The 13,942-nt window shown below is 39.6% G+C and overlaps 1 long non-coding RNA gene across 1 annotated transcript in view; it reads right to left on the bottom strand.

Annotated features, from left to right (window-relative positions):
- Positions 1 to 13,942, bottom strand: part of LOC116871481 — a 33,745-nt gene extending 19,803 nt beyond the window's left edge. The window contains exon 1 of the long non-coding RNA XR_004383412.1: positions 13,839 to 13,942. This is a non-coding gene — a long non-coding RNA (uncharacterized LOC116871481). The remainder of the gene's footprint in view (positions 1 to 13,838) is intronic.

The raw sequence follows: 13,942 nt of genomic DNA, 5'->3' as shown, positions 1-13,942 counted from the left end.
AGTCAGGACACTGAGATCAAGAGTCTCACCCTTTTCTGACAGAGCCAGCCACATGACCCTAGCAGCACTTTTTTTTTTATTATTTTTTTTCATAAGTCACCTTAATAAATAGCTTGAAGAGAATTTTTAATCCCTGCCCCATCACTTCCTCATATGATAATCATCTAAGGATTTAAGATTAAAATTTCAGTTAAGGGCCAGAAAATTCTGTTTCCTACCATTGTCCAAGACAGGAACCCCACAAAAGTAATTTTTCTAAGATAAATGTTAAGGACTGAATTGTGTCCTTCCCCCACCTCCCAAAACTCATAAGGTAAAACCCTAATCCATATGAAACTATATATTTTTTTAAGATTTTATTTATTTATTTGACAGACAGAGAGTGTACACAGAGGGGGAGTAGCAGGCAGAGGGAGAGGCAGTCTCCCCACTGAGCAAGGAGACTCCATCCCAGGATCCTGGGATCATGACCTGAGCAGAAGAAGGTAGATGCTTAACCAACTGAGCCACCCAGGAGTCCCTATCTGTAACTGTATTTAGAGATAGGGCCTTTAAGAAGTAATTTAGGTTAAAAGAGGCCACAAGGGGGGAGCCCTAATCCAATTGGATTGGTGTCCTTACAAGAAGAGGAAGAGACACTAGGAATGAATGCTCAGGCACAGGAGAGAAAAAAAAAAAAAAAAGCCATGTGAGGTCACAGCAAGAAGACAGTCATCTGCAAGCCAGAGAGAAGCCTCAGAAAAGGCTTGCCAGCACTTTGATCTTAGACTTTGAGACTCTAGAACTGTGAGAAAATAGGTTTCTGTTGTTTAAGCCACCTAGTCTGTGACATTTTATTATGGCAGCCATAGCAGACTAAGACAATAATGTCAGTGGGCACTTTACAAGGATCTGTTCAGTCATGCCCCCCCTTGGCTAAGAACTATCCACAAACAGAGTGGATCCCTCAAACTGCCTACCTAGTGAAAGACCTCAGCCTCCGGGTTACAGAGGCTCAGTTCTGTGGGGGATCCCCACCACAAGTTGGGGCTAATCTTATTTTCCCTCCTGGGAAGTTGAAAATGGACATCAGACGTGTTCATCAACTTCCTTAGGGCTTGGACTTGGGTGAAATAAAGTGGAGGTTGTGTTGGCCATGCACACAGACTGTCCCAAGCAACAGAGATCTGTACAACAGGAACCACCACCCTCACCATTTTATTTTCCTTCCTTCCTTCCTTCCTTCCTTCCTTCCTTCCTTCCTTCCTTCCTTCCTTCCTTCTTTCCTTCTTTCTTTCTTCCCAGCGAGTACCTTCTAGATGCTAGGTAGTACCATGAGAGTTTTATATATATTAACTCATTTAATCCTTACAACAACCTTCTGGAACATTGGTTTTACAGATAAACAAATGCAGTCACAGAGAAGTTAAATAATTTGCCAAAGACTAAACAGCTGGCAAGTGGTAGAGTGAGTTTCAACTCAGGCAGCCTAGCTCCAAAGTCCAAGTTCTACCCACCTTCTGTACAGCCTCTCCCTTTAAAAAGGGAAGGAAGGGGGAAAGGGAGGACGTGAGGAGGGAAAGAAGAAACTTCCCCAGCCATTTTCAGTCCTAAGTCCTGACCAGGGTCCAAGTGAATCATGAAATGTGGCCATGCTGGCACACTACAGCCCCTGAGTGAAATGGCAGCCCCTCCCCCCACCCAGGACCCTGCATGTCTACCTCAGAGCAGCTTCTTGGTCCCCTAGATCTCATTACTGTAAAACCTTTTCCTTGGCACAACTAGCATCAACTCAGAGACACAATTGTGTGAATTCTGGACAGGAGGATACTTTTGCAATGTGAGGACAGATGTAAGAAACAGGTCACTGTGAATGAAAATGCAAGTCAGCTGAAATCCTGGAAGGAGGATGCACAAACATTTTAGTGCTTGGGAACTGAGTAAATTGAGATCGTTTCCAAACAATATTTCTGGAATGTCCAGAGTCTTCCTAAGGTTTATCTGATTAATCAAATTAGCTTTGAATGTTTGGTATTTGGAGTTCCTTTCTCTCTTATGAGACTCATCTTTTAACTAAGAGTTTGGCAAACCTTATATATGGGAAACCCTATGTGTCTTAAGATGTACTCATCTTTCACTCATTTTTAAACTCATTTTGCATTTGAAGTGTTTTACTAAGAAAGAAAAAAATGACAGAAAAACCAGATCCAAGTATCCTTCTAAGATTAAGTATGTAGAATTTAATTTCAGAGACATGATAAAATTATATTAGATTTCTTTGTTTAGACATTTTATTGTACTCAGTGATTTTATGGCTTTATATTGAGGCACTAGAGTAATGTGACAAAGGACACACATTGCTTTTAATAGCAGCAAGTAACAAATCTGTAAACTAAGACATGTCTGACCATGAAAAATGGTAACCTCAAACATGTACAAATATCAGCACACTGAATTTTAAGTAAAAAATAAAAAACGAAAACCCAACATGTTTGAAGGATACACCCACCTAAAGTAAGTCTTTATATGTCAGGACCAAAAAAAAAAAAAAAAGAAAGAAAGAAAAGAAAAGAAAGAAAAAGAGGGATCTCTCACCCTCTTCCCTAAAAAAAAAAAAAAAAAAAAAAATCTTAGACCATTCTTTGCCTAACGCTGCAAAAATGTCAAGTAGACCAACACGTGGGTCTCATAGTTCAGTAAGAGTCTGGATAAATTTCCATCTTCTTTATAGAGCTAGAAGGAGGCTGGCATACGGAGAAAATGCAAGTGTCTTAATATTATTTGAAGAGAGAAGAAAAGAATAAAGGCAGGCTCAGAACCCAGGAAGTACATTTAAATTTTTTGTCAGAGTAGGATAGTCCTCTGTTGGGCTTTTCCATTAGAAAAAGCCTGCAGCTTTCTTCAGGCTACTGGAAGAGAGCAATTTCTTATTTGTTTCTTTATCTCTAAAGCTGTCGGATATGCTGTACACTAATGGCTACACAGCTACAAAGCTTACTTGAGTATTTTTAGTCAGTTTAGAGGAGAGCATCCCTTATGCCCCCAAAAGTAGAGAGCAGTTTTGAAACTAGCAATGAGAATCATGGATCCTACAACCGTGGGTATATACAGATCTTGCTTGAACTGTGTTTTGTACCAGCTGACCTCTTAAATCTCCCCCAACTGTCTGTTTCCATGTGATATTACATTACAGCTACTCCACAGAATGTTTTATAAGAGATTACCCCAGTATAGTTTCAACGTGGAATTTTAATATCCCCAAATATTCACCTATACTGAAAAGGGATTGTTTGCCTTCTTATATAATATACTCATTGAAATTTTTACCACAAGATTCCTGTCTTCTTGCTGATGCATTTCCCATACATTGAGCTTAACCAGCTTACTTTCTTAAATGGGATAAATCAGTAATGATGAAATATGTTTTGTAGCATCACAGAAAGGACTAGAGCCAGATTGGTTTTAATTTTGCACATGCTTGTCTTCTAAAAAGAGCAAGTTAGAGGAAATAATGAAAACCCAAGGCTGTTGTTAATTCCACCACATCTTAAAGTCTTCCTTCCAGACCATACCTGGAGTTCTAAACAGCCCCCAGTTTGACACCTCACTTTCTTGAGTTACAGACAGTTGCATTCCTTAAAACCAGTGACTGTCACAATGAAAGAGAAAAGGCTCTCAAGAGGAAGTAGCTGTCAAGGATGGCTAGACTGGAAATTGTACTTATCTTGACAGCGGTTTTGACTGTAATGGATTAACCCCCAGGATTAGCATTTGCCTACTTTCACCTTGTCCTACCTCCCCCTCTTATAAGCAAACGTCTGGATCCCCATGATGTTGTTCTATTGTCTGGAGACATTTTTGTTTGTCACGGTTCGGAGGGGGTTGCTGTTGGCATCTGGTGAGCAAAAGTCAAGGACGATCCTAAGCATCTTACAATCTGCAGGTCAGGCTCCCCACTCAAAAAGAATTATCTGGCTCCACATGTCAATAGTGCCAAGGTTGAGAAGCCCAGTTTTAGTCCTACCTTACAAATATCAGAGCATGTGTGTCTGTTCAGAACAGTACTCATTTTGCCTCAATTTGTGCTTTTTGTCATCATTGATCTCCTTTAACATGAAATCAATGGACACTGTATCTTCTGTAAAAAGAAATATCCTGTGCTTAAAATATTATCTTCTTGAGCCATAAGAAATACAATCTAGTGTAGCTGACTCAGGTACGAGGTCAATGAATGAAAATTGCTTGCCACTGTTGAGTAATAGTAACTGGACCAAACTAAGTCATTCTCAGTCCTGGCTGTACAATTACAATCACCTGGGAGACTTTTCAGACATATTGGTGTCAGGGCCCCCCTCCCCCCACCCCGCCCACTGGAGGTGCTGGTTTAACTGGTCTCAGTTAGGGTCTGGATTCTGGTGGCTGACCAAGCTCACCAGGGCGTTTTAATGCATAGCCAGGGTTGGGAACGATTGGTTCCAGCCCACTGCTATGCCAGCAGATTCAGAAAATTCACTGGAGACATCAGGCTGGGACTCATTTTGGCAATGAGCTGCATAAATTAAACAGTTTCAGAAATTCATTTGTTCTAATCATCTCATGAGTTTTCTCTGGATGGCCAGGGATCAGAATGAACCCCAAGATGTTCCTAAAGTCCATCAGTAGCTGCTAATAACCATCTGAAGGTCTCCAATGCAAGGAGAAGGAATCATCACAGCCCTTGCTTATCGACTGCTATCTCAAACAATAGATTTTCTTCTTTTCTGAGGGGGGAGGGGCAGAGGGAAAGGGAGAGGGAGAATCTTAAGCAGACTCCACACCCTGTGCAAGCCACACCTGGGGTTCCACCTCATAACCCTGAGATCATGACCTGAGCCAAAACCAAGAGACAGATGTGTAACAGACTGAGTTAGCCAGGCACCCTGCAAACGATGCATTTTCAACAGTGAGGATCAGATGCTAATAAAAATGAAAATATTAGGGAATACAAATATATTTCCAAAGGCTAATGTTTCTTCTTCTCTTCCTATAATTCCCTCGAATGAAAAGGATGGCTTTTCCCTTTTGTACTACTTCCCTCCTTCCAAATGTCTCCCTCCTCTAGGCCAATCCTTAACAGCAAATGTAGATATTTTCTCTATAAATGTGGAGGACCCAGTGATGGAGGTCTTCCTGTTATTGTGGAAAGTTGAAGACTACTGTGTGCATGTGTGCAGAGAGGAGAAGGAATGAGGTCAAGCAGGGTCTGGTCAAGAGATTTGGTAATTCTTAGCCTTTCTCCACACCAAACCTGCTTCTCAAGTGCATTGCTTTGTTAGAGGATCAGGTCCCTCTTTCACCCCATCATGAAGTGATAGGTTCCAGTCCCACCTTGAAACCGTGCCAAAGAAATGTTACTTAAGGGAAACAATTTAAATGAATTAACATTTGCAAAAGTGTTGTTCCTATAATAAAAGTGTGTATGTATCCTGAAGTTGAGTCAGTCAAATTCAGGAGATGTAGACAAACATTATTGGTCAATATCAATCTGGAAAGTACCAGAGTATTCAATAACAGCTCTCTTATTTGAAGGATGATTTATATCAAGTGCAAAGTATAACATATGCAAATCTGATATGAAAAAAGACAGAAATATTCCTGACTCTTGACAATCCCAGAGAGTGGTTGTTCATTTAGGATGCCCTCTCAAGACTTTCATATCATCTCAGGAAATACTGAGAGTTGAGGAAGCCACTAGAACCAAACCAACGAGAGTAAGCAGTTCTTTAATAGCCAGTGGACATTCTTCCCACTATCTCCTTTCCTAGTTTGAAGGCAACTCTCATCAGGAACCTTAGGATAAATGGGATTAGTGTGAAGAATTCTATATTGTCACCAAGTACTTTTTTTTTAAAAAGATTTTATTTATTTATTTGACAGCAAGACAGAGATCACAAGTAGGCAGAGAGGCAGGCAGAGGGAGAGGAAGGGAAGCAGGCTCTCTGCCGAGCAGAGAGCCCGATGTGGGGCTCGATCCCAGGACCCCGGGATCATGCCTGAGCCAAAGGCAGAGGCTTTAACCCATTGAGCCACCCAGGTACCCCTCACCAGCACTTTTATTCCTTCAGATGACTGTGCTAGTTATGCCTTATGGAAGATTCACCTGGAAGAGGTGGTCAGTGCAGAACACACATTTTCAGGAACCAAAGGGATTTGAGAAAATGCTAGTCTATACCTCTGACTTAACTCTCATATATCCAAAAGAGAGTAATGATGGTCCCAGCTCATTCTCAAGATCTGGAGAATAAGGCACATAAGTACTCCTCCAATAATCCAGTCTTTTGATAAACTTTTAGATATGATGCCTTTGGGTCCTTTTAGTTTTTTTATTTGCCAATACCTGCCTCTAAACTATGATAAATGAGAGTACTAGAAAATCAGTAAAAACTATTAGAGGATAATATGACCCATTATTTAAAAAAATTTTTGGAGTCAGATCTGAATTTAATAACAATTCTGGCACTTCCTAGCTATTATTTTTGGCATTTTTTAAAACCTCTCTAAACACCAAGCTCAAACTAAGAAGGACTGGATACCTGCCACCAGCATTGCTGTGAGAATTATAGGCAAGGCACTTGGCATGAGCTTGACCAGAGAGTAAGCCTTAGAGAAATAGAGGCTGCTGTTGTGACCCACTCTGCATCCTTGCCCCAAGTTTTACTTCTTTTACCTCCCTTCCAAGACTTGTCAAATCTTCTGCTTTACTGACAGAAATGGGGTTTGAACATACAGAAATAGAATTGGGTCGAATGACCCAGAGAGTGAGAACAGTCACAGGGACACTGGACATGAGCTTCATTCATTAGGATAAGGAACATAAGAGGAATGGGAACCTCAGATTATGGTCCTAACATTCTATGATAGGACAGTTTCATAGTCCCTGGGAACTATGAAGAAATTCCAGTTTTGAAGTTTCAGAAGAAATCAATATTGTATCTTTAGATAAATACACCTTTAGAATTTCTTGGGAGAATTCTTTCTCTGACTGGATTTCACTTCCTAATTTTATGTTTTAATATTGTGTGATATGCCATGAAAAGCACCTTTATGTGTTAAAAAGTGAATAAATCTCCTTTGTGACTGATCACATTTGAGATGACTGACCTTTCCGACTTTACTAATTATACCTTTGATTTGTTAATTGATAAAATTAGGATAGCAACACCTAACCAAAAGAATTATCATAAGATTTAAATATTTAAGTGTAAGTAAAGCTTGGCACATAGTCTGTGCTCAATAAATGGTCATTTGCTTCCATCTTCATACAGTGGTTACTCAGTGTAAGTGTTTTTTCCTAGCTGCATATGATTGGGGAGGTGGGTAGAGATGTATTAATATCTCTTCAAATCCACAGTCTAAATTGTTGGTTTCTTGACCTTGCAGACCTCCCTATAACTTAGAGCTACCGTTAACTTAAAAGAAAATCTTTGAGACACGAAGCTAAAACTTAGTGCTTTGCACGTACAATATGCCTCACCATTTGGGATTTGCTTTCTCAGTAAGTTCTGACCAAATGTATGGAAACCTATTGACACTTGGTGTGGTTTCTGCAAAGAGAAACAGCTTTCAAAACTACAAACAGCTTCTAAGTTATATCTATTCTGGAGCAAGGAAACAATCTAGGCAAGCCTGGATTTTATTCTAAAAGGCAGCTATTTTCCATCCTTTAATAGAAACCTCATAGGTATCAAACCTAAGTACAATCTAGAGGAACTCCGCTTGGAAACAAGCGGCGTGTCGTGCTTTGGAAGCAGGCAGTAGCCTCTGTGGGCTCGCACCCGCATGGACTGGGCTACCACGGTGTTTTTACCCTGAGTGGGCATTGTTTTGGGACCAGGAAAAGGACCTACCTTATAGTGAAGGCAAGTTTAATATTTTAAGTGAATTCAGTGCCATATTTCTATGCAGACACTCACAACATAACTTTTATTCTGGGTTAAATAAGAGAAAGGCAGAGGCATTGTTGGCGAGACACAGTGGAGTTACTGTTCAGAACATATAATGGCTCCGGGGCTGATTGGGAGGACATTTGTCCAGGAACCCAGAAAAGATAATGGTCATCAAAAGTAGTTCCAGATGTCCCACATAAACAAAATGCATCTAAACGCAGGTACTGTAGGGAGTGGGAGGGGGCGTGGGCAAATGTGAATGTCATGCCTTCACTTTTAAATTCATCTTGACATCTAAAGGTAGTTACTCAATAAGGGCTTATGCACTTGGAAAGAGCATTAGTAGGGTTAAGTACATTATAAGGCTAAGGGATCGGGACTAATTTTTTTCTAGTTCTGTGGAAAACTCAATTGCCAGAATATTTATTTTCAATATAAAAGTTAATGAGTTAACCATAAGAATAATAGCATAGAATTTTCCTTTCAGTTTTTATTAGAAACAGATTAAGTATAATTTTTAGCAAATAAATACATCTCAAAAACAGAGGAGCCAACTATGGCTTTTAGCGTGAACATGTACCTATTCCAAAAGTGGCCTGTTAATTAAAATTGCAAAATTAGTATGTTGCAGCTTTAAACTTATGTATGAGAAAAGATTGAATAACACGATAAATGTTGGCTGAAAATAGGAAACTGAAATTCTACATATGGATAAGGTCTCAAAAGTCTATTTTTAAATATGTTGGAAGAGGACTGGAAGAAAATAAAGTGTTCATAATGGTTGCCTTCGAATGGTGGTATCATGGTCGAATTTGTTCAGTTTTTTATTTCTATTTCTGTATTTCATAGAATCTAGATGTTTTATTTTTACAATCTTTGGGGGACTAAAACAAACTTTCCATGATATCATAATATAGAAATATCATATGCATTTTTCTGTTTCGGTAGAGATGGCATTCACATACCCAGGAGCTGGCAGCTATCTTTTTCTTTTTATAAGCTAAATTAATCAAATCGTGCCAGGATATATTTTATTTCTTCTGAATCTCAATGAGAATTTTACTTTGAGAAAAGGACTTCTAATTTTTTTTTTTTTTTTTTTTTGGTCTACCCTCACACAGTGTTTGTGCTTTTTCTGGAATCCAAATTAGACGCCTTCAACAAACTAATCTCAACAGAGCCCCAGCCCGCACAGTCCCTGTGACTTTAAGAGTAGCATTCCACCTCCCCCTCACACCCACATACTTGTCCTCTCTTTGCACAGCAAGTGCCAAGCAGTGACATCTACTATAGTTTCTAGGACACGATGGTCTCTGCTATACAGGGAAAAAAAGGGAGAGCGAGCGAGAGAAAGAAGGCGGGTGGTGAGGGACAGAGAGCACAAATCCAGCTATGTTCCCAGAGGATGAGTCACTTCCTAGCAATAATCCTGAGATGCTGTTTATGGCTGGGCCCAGCTCCATTTCTCAGCGGAGCCGCGGGACACAGCCTCCCCCTGGCTGTCCATTAATCATGAGGGGCTATTACCCAGTGTACACAGAGTGGGAGTTCTGCCTACGAGTGGCCTCTAGCTGTCTCCAGCTCAATGAAATGACCCTGTGTGAAAACTTGTTTTATGAGAGATTGGTTTATTTGTAACTAAACTACTTCCTCCGTTATTTGATAAGCTCAAATATTTGCTACTGATAGTCTGAGAGTGTCACATTTATTATCCTATTTCTGTGGTTGCCCAACGTCTTTGGACCTGGCTCCATTAACCCTTGCAGGGAGGGCTGTAACTCTTAAGAAACCAGCTTCTATTTTCTTCCAGGAACCCCAATGCCATCTTGTAGGCAACTGCATTTCTTTCGCTCATCTATGACGTGTGAGTCCGAGAGAGGCCTTTCTCTTCCAAAACAGAACATAGACAATTCTAGAAACAGGGGGCTCTGTAGACCGCCGGGAGGTTCTGAAGCCACCATAAAGATGAAGGGAAGGTATTGTTGTCATTCGCTGACGGAAATCTAAGATGTGCTGCAAACATTAGTATTTCTGAAATGGCAAATTTTAAATATGTTGCAATAGCTTTCTATAGTTTCTTAGACCCCCAAATATCATTTATTCAGGGCATGCTGTCTTAAAAACTGTAGCATTCTACATTTTGAAACGTTGCCTTTTGGAGTCTGAGCTCATTTGCATTTGGCAGAACTAGATTTCCTGCTTCTACAGAGGGGGGGGGGCGGTGGTGAAAGCCTTCACAGTGCTCCCTCAAAGGGCTTTCTGAACATATTAAACTAGGTTTCCAAGAGTTAAGTGAACCAGAATGAGGCAGATTTCATTTGAAATGAAAAAGAAATACAGGCTTTGTTACACGCAATACATTTGAAAAACCTGAATTGAAATATCTTTCCTGACAAACCCATATTGGGACTATTTTTCAGTTCTCTTGCTCTCTGACCAGCTACACAGAACTCTCAGTGAATGCAGAAGAGGCTAAGGAAATAACCACTTATGTGTGGCAAAATGTTCCAGCCTTGCAGAGATTTTCCCAAAATCATTAGACCCACCAAAACGCTTTCCATTGGCTAGGTCTACACCTTCATCAGATTTTCCACACTTTTCCAGACTCCCAAGTTCTGTCCATCTGTATTTCCTAAGAGAGCCAGTCATTCGTAGTTGAAAATGTAACGGAGTTTATTCTCAAAAACCAGAGATCTCCTTGACTGTCAATTAAAAAAAAAAAAAAAAAAAAGGAAGAAAGAAAAAAAGAAGAAGAAAGAAAAGAAAGGCAGAAAGAAAAGACAGAAAAAGCTTACCTCCTAACTCCTTTTAAGAAAGTCATAATGTGACTTTCGAAGAGGAAAGTCATACACACTCACCACTCCCCATGCCCCCCACCCAAGAAGAAGAGGTGAATTTAGGGCAGCTATGCTCTGAGGGCATATAGAGATGAACAGGAAAGGAGCCAGCCACATCTGCCACACCGGGATGGCAAATGGAAGGGAGGTAAGTGTTAATGGCACGGATCTCACCTCTGGTCTCTTTTAGGCCCAGCTCTCCCCACACGGTCTCCAGCATCGTCACCCCAACTTCCTGTCAGCAGAACAAAGACAGGACCAGAGTAATAGTCGGAATTGTTATCTGCAGTGGATTTGTGTTCAGAAATAGTCTACTTACGTGTTGACCAGATTTTATTTTACTTTTATAAAAGATTTTATTTATTTATTTGAGAGAGAGAGAGAGAGAGCAAGAGAGAGCATGAGCTGGGGGAGAGGCAAATGCAGACTCCTGGCTGAGCAAGAAGCCCTATGAAGGGCTTGATCCCAGGACCCTGAGAACATGACCTGAGCGAAGGCAGACATGACCGACTGAGCCACCCAGGTGTCTCTCAAATTTATATTTTAGAGCTTTCATCCCTTCCTGTTTGTTTGTTTGTTTGTTGTGGTAAAAAACACATAACACGAGATCTGCCCTCTTAATACATTTTTAAAGATACAGGATGGTATTGTTAATTATAAGCCCAATGTTAACTATAAGCAGGTCTCTAGAACTTTTTCATCTTATGTGACTCAAACTTTATACTCATCGAACAGCAACTCTCCCCCCAGTCCCTGGCATCCACCATTTTCCTTTCTGCTTCAGTGAGTTTGACATTAGATGCCTCATACAAATGGAAGAGTGTGGCATTTGTCCTTCTATGACTGGTTCATTTCACTTAGCATAATGTGGGCTAGTTTCAACCATGTTGTAGCACATGATAGGATTTCCCTTTTTATGGCTGAATAATACTTGTGTGTGAGACACATACATACATTTCCTTTATCCATTCATCTACTGATGGATATTTAGTTTGTTTCCTCCTCTTAGCTATTATAAATAATTATGCATTGGACATGACAGTGCAAATATCATATATCTGATAAAGAGTGAATATGCAAACTATACAAGGAACTCCTGCAACTCAGTAGCAAAAAAACAAATAACCTGATTAAAAAATGGGCAAAAGACTTCAGTAGATGTTTCTCCACGGAAAGCATACAAATTGCCAACAGGTATACAAAAGATTAAATATCACTAATTATTAGAGAAATGCAAATCAAAACCACAATAAGAAATCACCTTATACCTGTTGGGATGGTCTTCAATACAAAATAAATGTAATATTGGGTGCCTGAGTGGCTCAGTCGGTTAACTGTCCCACTCTTGATTTTAGTCCAGGTCTTGAACTCAGGGTCATGAGTTCAAGCCCCACACTCGGCTCCACACCCAGTGTGGAGCCCTACCAAAAAACAAACAGGGGCACCTGGGCGGCCCAGTAAGTTAAGCATCTGCCTTTGGTTCAGGTCATGATCCCAGGGTCCTGGGATGGAGCCCCACATTGGGCTCCCTGCTCAGCAGGGAGTCTGCTTCTCCTTCTCCCTCTCTGTGCTCTCTCTCTCTCTCTCTCACTGTCTTTCAAATAAATTTTAAATATCTTTATTAAAGGACACCTGGGTGGCTCAGTGGGTTAAGCCTCTGCCTTTGGCTCAGGTCATGGTCTTAGGGTTGGGATCGAGCCCCACATCGGGCTCTCTGCTCAGCAGGGAGCCTGCTTCCCCCTCTCTCTCTGCCTGCCTCTCTGCCTACTTGTGATCTATCTCTCTCTGTCAAATAAATAAAATCTTTTTAAAAATTTTTATAATAAATAAAGAAGTAAAAATTTTAAAAATTAAAAATAAAAGATAATAACAAGTGTTGGTGAAGATACGGAGAAACTAGAATGTTTAGACACCAGCAGCTGGAATGTAAAATAGTGCAACCACTATAGAGAATAGTTTAAAAAGTGAAAAATAGAACTACCATATAATCCGACAATCCCACTCCTGGGTATTTATCCAAAAAGAATTGAAATCAGGACCTCAAACAAATATCTGCACCCCAGTTCATTGCAGCATCTTGGGCTTTTGCTGGTTGGTTTGTTTATTTAGAAATTCTACTCATGCAGATTTTACATTGTATCAGTTGAAGGGAAGTGATGATGTGATGGAAAAGGAAGGAGCTCAGTCCAGGCACGTAGGCTTCAGCTGTTACTCTACCATCAATATGACCTCCTGTAGGTCACTTAAATCGCCTGGGTCTTGATTTCCTTTTCTCTGAAAGGAGTATGACACCCTCTACCTTAGAGGGCTGTTCTGAGAATTAAATGGGGTAACTTGAGTAGGAGTTGTATGCACTGTAAAGTACCATTTGTAATTATAAATAATAAATTTATTATTTATAATAAATAATTATATATAAGTTTATATATATTAAGGTTTATATATAATATATTTTATATATGTTTATATATTATATATGTAATTTATAATTATATATATAAATAAAATAATTATATATAAGTTCATTGTTGTCATGTGAATGAACAAAACAATATGTGAATGAACAAAACAATATTCTGCTTATCCCTTCCACCTTCACAAAAAAAGGAAAAAATCCACTGTAGAATTTTAGTTTCCTAGTCTTCATAAATTCTGGATTACTAACTGGATAATAACTAACTTTTCGTGTCTCTTTTGCCATGTAGATAAACAAATATTTTACTCTTTTTATAAAATTCTTAAAGATTTATTTATTTATTAGAAAGAGTATGTGTATGAGCAGGGGAAGGGACAGAAGGAGAGGGGCTAGCAGACTCCTGCTGGGTGTGGAGCCCCAGTTAGATGCAATCCCACAACCTTGAGACCCCAGCCAAAATCAAGAGTCAGACACTTAACGACTGAGTTACCCAGGCACACTGCGAATATTATATGCTAAAAAAAAAAATGGACCACAAAGTATATGTGGGTATTTACATAGTATGTTAATATATTAAGTTTTCTTGGATGTACCTTTCCAAAAAATGTATGCTATCCTTATGTAATATTTTTTTTTCAGGCAAAGTAATTTAAAAAATATATTTCTATGTTAAAAACATACCTGATAATTGCTATTACTTATGTTCAGCCAGTGAGTCACAGGTTCCTGGATAGAGAACTAATAATCAAAGTTGAAATAGCTATGAAATGGAGCCAGAAGTCCTC

The sequence above is a fragment of the Lontra canadensis genome, unplaced genomic scaffold (assembly GCF_010015895.1).
Source record: "Lontra canadensis isolate GAN:19392208 unplaced genomic scaffold, GSC_riverotter_1.0 scaffold26, whole genome shotgun sequence".
In the NCBI taxonomy this organism is placed as follows: Eukaryota; Metazoa; Chordata; class Mammalia; order Carnivora; family Mustelidae; genus Lontra; species Lontra canadensis.
This window is presented reverse-complemented; position numbering and strand designations above follow the sequence as displayed.